General features: G+C 46.8%; 1 protein-coding gene across 2 annotated transcripts in view; it reads right to left on the bottom strand.

Annotated features, from left to right (window-relative positions):
- The window catches only part of LOC124045539 (extracellular sulfatase Sulf-2-like), a 367,147-nt gene that overhangs the window by 302,418 nt on the left and 51,589 nt on the right, over positions 1 to 13,140 (bottom strand). For both annotated transcript variants that reach the window (XM_046364888.1, XM_046364889.1), the window contains exon 2: positions 11,519 to 11,592. The gene's annotated coding sequence lies outside the window, so the exon portion shown is untranslated. The remainder of the gene's footprint in view (positions 1 to 11,518; positions 11,593 to 13,140) is intronic.

Below are 13,140 nucleotides of genomic sequence, written 5' to 3'. Positions count from 1 at the left end.
CATCAAAGCCAGGCCTCAGATCCAAGGTAAAAATAGTCACGGGTCAATGGAAGACAGAGGACAGAGCAGAGAAATGGAAAAAGAAAGAGCAGGGGAAATAGGAAAACAAATAGAGAGAGGAACATGGGGCAGGTTTATTATTCTGGTACAGTACTGTATTGTCGGGCCCTCCTTGAATGGAGTGAGAGACCCTCTGGGACTACGAGGGCTGTGTCTGTCTGTCAGGGACAGTAGAGCCAGGGGCGAACTGGTGAAAACACAACAAAAATGTACATGTACACAACACACACACACAACACACACACACAACACACACACACAACACACACACACTTCACCCAATCAAATCTAATCAAAGTTTATTTATCACGTGCGCCGAATACAACCGGTGTAAACCTTACAGCGAACTGCTTACTTACAGGCTGTAACCAGTGGTGCCAAAAGGTATTAGGTGAACAATAGGTAGGTAAAGAAATAAAACAACAGGAAAGACAGGCTATATACAGTAGTGACAGGCTATATACAGTAGACAGGCTATATACAGTAGTGACGCTATATACAGTAGACAGGCTATATACAGTAGTGACGCTATATACAGTAGTGAGGCTATATACAGTAGACAGGCTATATACAGTAGTGAGGCTATATACAGTAGACAGGCTATATACAGTAGTGACGCTATATACAGTAGACAGGCTATATACAGTAGTGACGCTATATACAGTAGTGAGGCTATATACAGTAGACAGGCTATATACAGTAGTGAGGCTATATACAGTAGACAGGCTATATACAGTAGTGACGCTATATACAGTAGACAGGCTATATACAGTAGTGACGCTATATACAGTAGTGAGGCTATATACAGTAGACAGGCTATATACAGTAGTGAGGCTATATACAGTAGACAGGCTATATACAGTAGTGACGCTATATACAGTAGACAGGCTATATACAGTAGTGACGCTATATACAGTAGTGAGGCTATATACAGTAGACAGGCTATATACAGTAGTGACGCTATATACAGTAGACAGGCTATATACAGTAGACAGGCTATATACAGTAGAGAGGCTATATACAGTAGTGAGGCTATATACAGTAGACAGGCTATATACAGTAGTGACGCTATATACAGTAGACAGGCTATATACAGTAGACAGGCTATATACAGTAGACAGGCTATATACAGTAGAGAGGCTATATACAGTAGACAGGCTATATACAGTAGTGAGGCTATATACAGTAGACAGGCTATATACAGTAGTGACGCTATATACAGTAGAGAGGCTATATACAGTAGACAGGCTATATACAGTAGTGAGGCTATATACAGTAGACAGGCTATATACAGTAGACAGGCTATATACAGTAGTGAGGCTATATACAGTAGACAGGCTATATACAGTAGTGAGGCTATATACAGTAGACAGGCTATATACAGTAGACAGGCTATATACAGTAGTGAGGCTATATACAGTAGACAGGCTATATACAGTAGACAGGCTATATACAGTAGACAGGCTATATACAGTAGTGAGGCTATATACAGTAAACAGGCTATATACAGTAGACAGGCTATATACAGTAGACAGGCTATATACAGTAGAGAGGCTATATACAGTAGACAGGCTATATACAGTAGACAGGCTATATACAGTAGACAGGCTATATACAGTAGTGAGGCTATATACAGTAGACAGACACCCCAGAGAGAGGATAGGGGCTAGAGACACCCCAGAGAGAGCATAGGGGCTAGAGACACCTCAGAGAGAGGATAGGGGCTAGAGACACCCCAGAGAGAGGATAGGGGCTAGAGACACCCCAGAGAGAGGATAGGGGCTAGAGACACCCCAGAGAGAGGATAATGACTACAGACACCCCAGAGAGAGGATAGGGGCTACAGACACCCCAGAGAGAGGATAATGACAGAGAGAGGATAGGGGCTACAGACACCCCAGAGAGAGGATAATGACTACAGACACCCCAGAGAGAGGATAGGGGCTACAGACACCCCAGAGAGAGGATAATGACTACAGATACCCCAGAGAGAGGATAATGACTACAGACACCCCAGAGAGAGGATAATGACTTCAGACACCCCAGAGAGAGGATAGGGCCTACAGACACCTCAGAGAGAGCATAGGGGCTAGAGACACCTCAGAGAGAGCATAGGGGCTACAGACACCCCAGAGAGAGCATAGGGGCTACAGACACCCCAGAGAGAGGATAATGACTACAGACACCCCAGAGAGAGGATAAGGACTAGACACCCCAGAGAGAGGATAAGGACTAGACACACCAGAGAGAGGATATTGAATACAGCCACCCCAGAGAGAGGATATTGACTCCAGACACCCCAGAGAGAGGATAATGAATACAGCCACCCCAGAGAGAGGATATTGACTCCAGACACCCCAGAGAGAGGATAATGAATACAGCCACCCCAGAGAGAGGATATTGACTCCAGACACCCCAGAGAGAGGATAATGAATACAGCCACCCCAGAGAGAGGATAGGGGCCACAGACACCCCAGAGAGAGGATAATGACCAGACACCCCAGAGAGAGGATAATGACTAGACACCCCAGAGAGAGGATAATGACCAGACACCCCAGAGAGAGGATAATGACCAGACACCCCAGAGAGAGGATAATGACCAGACACCCCAGAGAGAGGATAATGACCAGACACCCCAGAGAGAGGATAATGACCAGACACCCCAGAGAGAGGATAATGACCAGACACCCCAGAGAGAGGATAATGACCAGACACCCCAGAGAGAGGATAATGACCAGACACCCCAGAGAGAGGATAATGACCAGACACCCCAGAGAGAGGATAATGACTAGACACCCCAGAGAGAGGATAATGACCAGACACCCCAGAGAGAGGATAATGACCAGACACCCCAGAGAGAGGATAATGACTAGACACCCCAGAGAGAGGATAATGACCAGACACCCCAGAGAGAGGATAATGACCAGACACCCCAGAGAGAGGATAATGACCAGACACCCCAGAGAGAGGATAATGACTAGACACCCCAGAGAGATGATAATGACCAGACACCCCAGAGAGAGGATAATGACCAGACACCCCAGAGAGAGGATAATGACCAGACACCCCAGAGAGAGGATAATGACTACAGACACCAGAGGGAGGATAATGACCAGACACCCCAGAGAGAGGATAATGACCAGACACCCCAGAGAGAGGATAATGACCAGACACCCCAGAGAGAGGATAATGACCAGACAACCCAGAGAGAGAGGATAATGACCAGACACCCCAGAGAGAGGATAATGACCAGACACCCCAGAGAGAGGATAATGACCAGACACCCCAGAGAGAGGATAATGACTACAGACACCAGAGAGAGGATAATGACCAGACACCCCAGAGAGAGGATAATGACCAGACACCCCATAGAGAGGATAATGACTAGACACCCCAGAGAGAGGATAATGACCAGACACCCCAGAGAGAGGATAATGACCAGACACCCCAGAGAGAGAATAATGACCAGACACCCCAGAGAGAGGATAATGACTAGACACCCCAGAGAGAGGATAATGACCAGACACCCCAGAGAGAGGATAATGACCAGACACCCCAGAGAGAGGATAATGACTAGACACCCCAGAGAGAGGATAATGACTACAGACACCAGAGGGAGGATAGAAGGAATAATCCTTGCTGTACCATAACTAAAACATAGTCTGTTTAGCCATATACACGGTAGTTGAACATACATCACAACAGACAGATGGCTCAATGACAAACATCATTAGTCTGATAATAGACTGGGGTTCACCATTACAGATTTGGCCGTTGTATTGCATTATTGCAGAGTTGGAAAAGTCTACTCTACTGCATTTGCTTGTAAAGGATTCTGTGCTCCTGTCTGTGGCACACAGAGCTTCTATCTCCTCTCCTCTCCTCTCCTCTCCTCTCCTCTCCTCTCCTCTCCTCTCCTCTCCTCTCCTCTCCTCTCCTCTCCTCTCCTCTCCTCTCCTCTCCTCTCCTCTCCTCTCCTCTCCTCTCCTCTCCTCGCCACTTTTCTGAGATACAGTCCTTCATACCACTGCGCCACTCGGTAGCGCTACTTAACTTTCCCCGACAGTTAATTTGGCCTAAGCCTGTTTTACATTCAGTAATTAACAAGAGCAAGTCTGCTTCTCTCCACGAAAAGGCTATTAGGTATTTTAAAAAAGTATCAAAATAAATGTGCTTATCGCTTTTCCTGAGATTTCACGTGAAGTGGAACAGCGAAGAGGCTATAGCGCACGGGAACAGCTGGCAGAGAGAGGCTAGAGATGAGTAGCCGTAGTAACAAGCTAAATATTAGATTGATATCGGATATCATTCATTGGCTAAACAGTATTGGCTATGAATATTTACCTGTCAAAGTGCAACAGAAAAAGATAGTGAAATGGCAGATCTGTGCGTTCCTCCTGGCCGCGTTCCTCCTGGTCGCGTTCCTCCTGGCCGCGTTCCTCCTGGCCGCGTTCTGCAGTGCCGCACACCGAACATGCAAAGGTCCACTATTGATTAGGCCTACGTTTTTAGACAAAGAAAAGATGTTTCTACCTGGGCTAAAACAACACAAAGCAATGAGGAATGTATTATTGTCTAGGGCTGTAAACTGCAGTGATGTCAGGGGTCATTTGAAAACCGCTCAAACGATCTGTTTTGAACGCGGACAGACTAGGTCTCATGAGGCAACCATTTGGAATAGTCATGGGCCTATTGTCGACAGTTTGCAAGGTCCAGAAAGGCACATTAGCAGGCCAGTCATAGTGTGTTCCCCAGGCTGCGCTCCAGCTTTTTAGGGACAAGAAAATGACTATAACAAGATTGTCAGTGTAGGCTGTAAACTGCAGTGAATATACCATTTCTGTAACCGCTAAAGTTTTGAATGCATGTTTCACTCCAGCAATAACAATCTAGTCTATTCCTGATTAGGCAACCATTTGGAATAGTCATGGGTCTATTGTCGACAGTTTGCAAGGTCCAGAAAGGCACATTAGCAGGCCAGTCATAGTGTGTATGTTGTCAGAATGTATCGGCGTTAACAGATAGACCTACCATCGGGAAATAGGACCTTCTCATGCTCTGTTTGTGGTGGATCATCATTCTCCCAAGTCGTCCTAGAATTAAAGTGGGCACCCACCAATATGCTCACACATGACCAGTTATCCAGGCGAGATTACAGTGTGCTCTGCCTGGTCTCCACTCCAATCAGCATCGCGCACCTACAACCAAGAACACTTGTATGGAACACGTTTTTGATTGGTTGTCATTGTTTTATAGTGGGAGGGACAGGGAAAACTTCACTCTGTGAAAGTGATACAGACAAAAGCTCTCGTTATCGTTCTCCACTCTTTTTGTAGTTATCAGTTAACGATTCAAATACTGTATATTGGTCCAGAATTAGACAAAAGCAATCCAAAACTATGCTGGATGTCTTCAGAGCTTTACTCACTTTTGCTATTCAAATATTTCCTTCTTGTAACTTCAGGACAGATTTTCTTCACCTCCCAGCAAAAGTGTTTCATACAGAAATATGATCTAGTGATTTAGTTCACAATAACACAGAGGAGGAGGATCGAAATGAGACCGCAAGTTTAGTACCACTAACATGGCAGGTTTCCACGGAGGCGGTGTGCATGGGATGTGTGAACGTAACTGTGTAAAAACAGATCTGTAATTAAGCCATTTGAGATCGCGGGGATGGGCTTTTTCCCCCTTGAGGCGACACGCTTTATTGTGCTTTAAGTGGCTGTATAAATCTCCATGTAGAAACATATACATTAGTCATGTTATATTCAGGGATGGGACTTTTATGTTGTGTTTTTTTCTGAATAAAAACAATGGTCTGATGATATTAAACCGATTACTCATCGTCACCCTCTCTCGATAGAATGTTTAAAATATTATGGGTAGTCTGTTATGTGTGGCCAAACCAAACGGATCTGTGATGTTGAACAGTTTCAGGGTACACACACACACACACACACACACTGGCAACACACACACACACTGGCAACACACACACACTGGCAACACACACACACACACACACACACACACACACACACACACACACACACACACACACACACACACACACACACACACACACACACACACACACACACACACACACACACACACACACACACTGGCAACACACACACACACACACACACACACACACACACACACACACACACACACACACACACACACACACACACACACACACACACACACACACACACACACACACACACACACACACACACACACACACACACACACACACACACACACACACACACACACACACACTGGCAATACTAAAGTGCCTATAAGAACATCCAATAGTCAAAGGTTAATGAAATACAAATGGTATAGAGATAAATAGTCCTGTAATTCCTATAATAACTACAACCTAAAACTTCTTACCTGGAAATATTGAAGACTCATGTTAAAAGGAACCACCAGCTTTCATATGTTCTCATGGTCTGAGCAAGGAACTTAAACGTTAGCTTTCTTACATGGCACATATTGCACTTTTACTTTCTTCTCCAACACTTTGTTTTTGCATTATTTAAACCTAATTGAACATGTTTCATTATTTATTTGAGGCTAAATTGATTTTATTGATGTATTATATTAAGTTAAAATAAGTGTTCATTCAGTATTGTTGTAATTGTCATTACTACAAATAAAATAAATTGTCCGAGCAGGAGCAGCTCAAATATGATTGTATGAGAGAATATGTCCATAGTGCTGGTGTATGAGGAGTCAGCAGTGTTGCCATGGGGATGTTCTCAGAGGTAATGGATGAGGTCCTGTCTCCACAGCAGCACCAGCGCTGTGCTACTACCATGACAAATTGAGCCTGGGTTAATAAGTCTGTATAGGTCCCTATTGTAACACAAGCAGTACATCAGGAGGAGTCAGTACTCTGCTCAGCCCCCCACCCCGCCAGCCCACTGAAATACACACAGGATAGCAGGACACTCCCTCTACCTACGCCCCTGTCACCGGATACTAGCCCAGCCCCATGTAATCAACTACCCTCTCTCCGCACCTCCAGGCAGAGGCAGCCGTACAGAGGACAGGGGAACATGGGTTGTCCAATTTTCTCCGCCAAGCCCCTGGGAGGGGCGAGAGAAAATAAGCATCATTGGGGAACAGACCAGAAAGGTGAGGTGAGTTGTTCATGTTGAAGATCCTTTTCATATTCTCAAACTGTAATATTTTTTTATTTTATTTTACCTTTATTTAGGCAAGTGAGTTAAGAACAAATTCTTATTTTCAATGACGGCCTAGGAACAGTGGGTTAATTGCCTTGTTCAGGGGCAGAACGACAGATTTGTACCTTGTCAGCTCAGGGATTTGAACTTGCAACCTTCCAGTTACTAGTCCAACACTCTAACCACTAGGCTACCCTGCCACCTCTACACTCTAACCACTAGGCTACCCTGCCACCTCTACACTCTAACCACTAGGCTACCCTGCCACCTCTACACTCTAACCACTAGGCTACCCTGCCACCTCTACACTCTAACCACTAGCCTACCCTGCCACCTCTACACTCTAACCACTAGGCTACCCTGCCACCTCTACACTCTAACCACTAGGCTACCCTGCCACCTCTACACTCTAACCACTAGGCTACCCTGCCACCTCTACACTCTAACCACTAGGCTACCCTGCCACCTCTACACTCTAACCACTAGGCTACCCTGCCGCCTCTACACTCTAACCACTAGGCTACCCTGCCACCTCTACACTCTAACCACTAGGCTACCCTGCCACCTCTACACTCTAACCACTAGGCTACCCTGCCACCTCTACACTCTAACCACTAGGCTACCCTGCCACCTCTACACTCTAACCACTAGGCTACCCTGCCACCTCTACACTCTAACCACTAGCCTACCCTGCCACCCCAAGAAAATGATCAAGAGTCCACTAAAAATGACCGCTAGATCAATAATATACTGTCTATGGACATACAGACTCACACACACAACACATCTGAGTTATTTTTAAGTGCAGACAGACTTCGAAGACATGCTCCAGGGAGGGAGTTTAATTTATGAATTCATTTATTCTAAGATTAACCACCAAAATAAATGAATGTTAGGATTAGTGAGCGGTGAAGAGGGAGATGTGACTCTGAAATAAACATTCAATTATTTTTCAACGGATCCCTGAATGAAACATCACAGTGAGAGGACATGGTCCCCTGGGCCAATCAGAACCCATCCTCTAACAAATCCTCTCTTTGTGTGTTTCGGGGGGCCTTTGTGGAAGAATACCTTCTCCACTTTGGAAATACTGTTTTTCAAACGGTGTCAGAACGCACTGGGTGTCAGCCGTGTAGGACAGACTACAGAGAGACTACTAGCTCGTTCTTTGGGGTTTTAGGCTGGGTATCTGTGTTGCTCTTTGGGGTTCTAGGCTGGGTATCTGTGTTGCTCTTTGGGGTTCTAGGCTGGGTATCTGTGTTGCTCTTTGGGGTTCTAGGCTGGGTATCTGTGTTGCTCTTTGGGGTTCTAGGCTGGGTATCTGTGTTGCTCTTTGGGGTTCTAGGCTGGGTATCTGTGTTGCTCTTTGGGGTTCTAGGCTGGGTATCTGTGTTGCTCTTTGGGGTTCTAGGCTGGGTATCTGTGTTGCTCTTTGGGGTTCTAGGCTGGGTATCTGTGTTGCTCTTTGGGGTTCTAGGCTGGGTATCTGTAAATCACTTTGTAACAACTGCTGATGTAAAAAGGGCTTTAAAAAATATACTGTGATTGATTGATTGATTGATTGATTGATTGACTAATATTGCACTTTCTGTTGACAGGCAGGTCTAGGATCAGTGTAGGTCAGGAGGCACGTGAGAAGAGAGGACATAAGTGACCAATTCCTCTTGATGTATCGTTCTGTGTTTCACAGATGGTTGACTACATCATCACTCGACATTTATGTTTCAATACGTGAGTAACGGGTTGTGTTTTAATGAAATGAGAAAAATGTCCAGACGCCCGGTCGGTGTCTATAACTATAACGGACCGAGCGAGCGCTTGCATATGAGATCAAACATTCTGTTGTGAATATTAAACAAGTGTTGTTCAGTCAGTCGTCTCTCCTCGTTGTTTGAACAGCCAAACAATACATTTGTGTGGTCTGGCAGTCCAACAACATAGCAGCCCATCCTTGGATCTGTACTGAGGGTAAGATAAAATGTTCCATATTTGTTTTACGTCAATCTGACATCTACAGCAAAATTAATAATTGTGTGTTTCCGCAGCTCAGACACAAGAGTTGCTGAGTTAACAATCTCCTGCAGTGAAAAGTCCATTCCAAAGCTACAGTATGATGGCATGTGCTGATCCCTGTCATTTCTGAACCTAAGAAAACAATTGCATCTGTCTGAGCAGGTTGGCTAGTCTGGCTCTCAGAGAAAATAGCGTATGTGAGTAGCCTGGAGAGTGACTGCCTACATACCGAATGTCCCTATGGGACAAGCCATGGCAAATAGTTCATCTCTCCAACAGAAAGGAAAACAAACCGAAAGGAAATGAAAGTGAATGATGAATTAGATGTTGGATTGGATGGGACGTTCCATTAGTGTTACCTGCTGAGTGGGCATGATTTGTAGAGAAACTTTCCAGCTCTCTCATTGGACAACACCGGTAAGAACACAACAGAAGATAAAACTATGGGAGTGAACAATGTGACAATGATCTGGCCTTCTCTTTTTCTTTCCTGTTTATATATCTCTCTCTCTCTCTCTCTCTCTCTCTCTCTCTCTCTCTCTCTCTCTCTCTCTCTGTCTCCCACGCACCCTCACTCCACGTGTTCCCTTCCTCTCTCTTTAATGGAACACTCAAAGTTCCTCTGGCGTTTCCTCGAAAGAACTGACATTTTACCAGTGGCAGAGTGACTAGAGCCGGGGGGGATCTAAACTGGGAATGTGATCTCTATTACAGGAATGCAGAGGAACGATCCAAACGCTCATGAAAGAGACTGGGGTGAGAGGAGAAGAGAAAGCATTAGAGAGAGAGAGAGAGTATTATCAAAAATCTACAACCACCTAAAAGGAAGCGATTCCCAAACCTTCCATAACAAAGCCATCACCTACAGAGAGATGAACCTGGAGAAGAGTCCCCTAAGCAAGCTGGTCCTGGGGCTCTGTTCACAAAGACAAATAATCAGGACAGCAACAGAAATTAGACCCAACCAAATCATAAGAAAACGAAAAGAAAATTACTTGACACATTGGAAATAATTAACAAAAAAATCAGAGAAAACTAGAATGCTATTTGGCCCTACACAGAGAGTACACAGTGTCCAAATACCTGACCACTGTGACTGACCCAAACTTAAGAAAAGCTTTGACTATGTACAGACTCAGTGAGCATAGCCTTGCTATTGAGAAAGGACACCGTAGGCAGACCTGACTCTCAAGAGAAGACAGACTATGTGCCCACAAAATGAGGTGGAAACTGAACTGAGCTGAACATTCTAACCTCCTGCCAAATGTATGACCATATTAGAGACACATAATTCCCTCAGATTACACTGATCCACAAAGAATTGGACCTGTTGCCACAAGAAAAGGGCAACCAGTGAAGAACAAACACCATTGTAAATACAACCCATATTTATGTTAATTTATTTTCCATTTTGTACTTTAACCATTTGTACATTGTTACAACACTGTGTATATATACAGTGGAGCAAAAACGTATTTAGTCAGCCACCAATTGTGCAAGTTCTCCCACTTAAAAAGATGAGAGAGGCCTGTAATTTTCATCATAGGAAGACTTCAACTATGACAGACAAAATTAGAAAAAAAACAATATTTGCAAATTATGGTGGAAAATAAATATTTGGTCACCTACAAACAAGCAAGATTTCTGGCTCTCACAGACCTGTAACTTCTTCTTTAAGAGGCTCCTCTGTCCTCCACTCGTTACCTGTATTAATGGCACCTGATGAGGATAGGCTACCCATCCTGTTGGGGGAGGACGCAGAGAGCTGTGGGTTGGCAGCGCACTACATTGCTGGCTGCCACAAGTTGAGGCACAGTGTCTGACAGACCAATCAACCTGCACATGTCCTCTACTGTCTACTTATTGTTATTGTTGAATGTGTTGGTTATTTTGACCCTTGAACCGACCCCACATCCCATGTTCAACCCTTTCAATCTTCACTCTCCTCCATCGTTGTTCCCTCTCTTCTATCACTCTCTCTCTCTGTCTCTTTTGACAGGCTCCCTGCTGCCCATCCCCCTGACAAATTACTGTGTTGTGTTGTGTGAAACTGCAGAGTGAGCGAGAGCCGTCACTGACGCTGCCAGAGGGATTCAGCTAGCAGTGGTGTGAGGACAGAGACAGCAGCAGATACCTCCTCAACCCCAAACCCCCCCTTTCTCACAGCAGCAACACCACCGTCCCTCAGCATCTGTTCGTCATCAGGTCTCTAACCCCCCTTCCCCGTCACTCACCTGTGAATGGAAGGTTGGGTTCTCTGGGGATGGTCGGAGTCCCTTTATGTGTGGAGGAGCGGCTGGACTCAAGGCTATATGAAAACAATCACAAACAGAGCTGGAGTCATCTCAGGGTGAAGAGCAACACAAAGCACAAGTCAGAACAAAGCACCTCTTTCTTTGCATCCTGTATACCCACTCCTCCGTCTCTCCCTCTCTTTCTCCTTCGCTCTCCCGCGCTGGCAGTGACTCATTTCACCTACGGCTCGACTCAATTCTACTTTAAAACAAGATGGTGAGAGAAAGAGAGAAAGGGGGACGGAGGGAGAGGCGCATTTGCAATCAAAAGACTTCAATGTTTGCCTGTCTCGCTGTCCTCTTCCACCACTCCCCTCTCCCCTTCCACCCCTTCTCCCTCTCCCTCTCTCTGTCCCCTTCCACCTCTTCTCCCTCTCTCTGTCCCCTTCCACCTCTTCTCCCTCTCTCTGTCCCCTTCCACCCCTTCTCCCTCTCCCTCTCTCTATCCCCTTCCACCCCTTCTCCCTCTCCCTCTCTCTGTCCCCTTCCACCCCTTCTTCCCTCCCTCTCTCTGTCCCCTTCCACCCCTTCTCCCTCTCTCTATCCCCTTCCACCCCTTCTCCCTCTCCCTCTCTCTGTCCCCTTCCACCCCTTCTCCCTCTCCCTCTCTCTGTCCCCTTCCACCCCTTCTCCCTCCCTCTCTCTGTCCCCTTCCACCCCCTCTCCCTCTCCCTCTCTCTGTCCCCTTCCACCTCTTCTCCCTCTCTCTGTCCCCTTCCACCTCTTCTCCCTCTCTCTGTCCCCTTCCACCCCTTCTCCCTCTCCCTCTCTCTATCCCCTTCCACCCCTTCTCCCTCTCCCTCTCTCTGTCCCCTTCCACCCCTTCTTCCCTCCCTCTCTCTGTCCCCTTCCACCCCTTCTCCCTCTCTCTATCCCCTTCCACCCCTTCTCCCTCTCCCTCTCTCTGTCCCCTTCCACCCCTTCTCCCCTCCCTCTCTCTGTCCCCTTCCACCCTTCTCCCTCTCCCTCTCTCTATCCCCTTCCACCCCTTCTCCCTCTCCCTCTCTCTATCCCCTTCCACCCCTTCTCCCTCTCCCTCTCTCTGTCCCCTTCCACCCCTTCTCCCCTCCCTCTCTCTGTCCCCTTCCACCCCTTCTCCCTCCCTCTCTCTGTCCCCTTCCACCCCTTCTCCCCTCCCTCTCTCTGTCCCCTTCCACCCCTTCTCCCCTCCCTCTCTCTGTCCCCTTCCACCCCTTCTCCCCTCCCTCTCCCTCTCCCCTTCCACCCCTTCTCCCTCTCTCTGTCCCCTTCCACCCCTTCTCCCTCTCCCTCTCTCTATCCCCTTCCACCCCTTCTCCCTCTCCCTCTCTCTATCCCCTTCCACCCCTTCTCCCTCTCCCTCTCTCTGTCCCCTTCCACCCCTTCTCCCCTCCCTCTCTCTGTCCCCTTCCACCCCTTCTCCCCTCCCTCTCTCTGTCCCCTTCCACCCCTTCTCCCCTCCCTCTCTCTGTCCCGTTCCACCCCTTCTCCCCTCCCTCTCTCTGTCCCCTTCCACCCCTTCTCCCCTCCCTCTCTCTGTCCCCTTCCACCCCTTCTCCCCTCCCTCTCCCTCTCCCCTTCCA

The sequence above is a fragment of the Oncorhynchus gorbuscha genome, linkage group LG10 (assembly GCF_021184085.1).
Source record: "Oncorhynchus gorbuscha isolate QuinsamMale2020 ecotype Even-year linkage group LG10, OgorEven_v1.0, whole genome shotgun sequence".
In the NCBI taxonomy this organism is placed as follows: Eukaryota; Metazoa; Chordata; class Actinopteri; order Salmoniformes; family Salmonidae; genus Oncorhynchus; species Oncorhynchus gorbuscha.
This window is presented reverse-complemented; position numbering and strand designations above follow the sequence as displayed.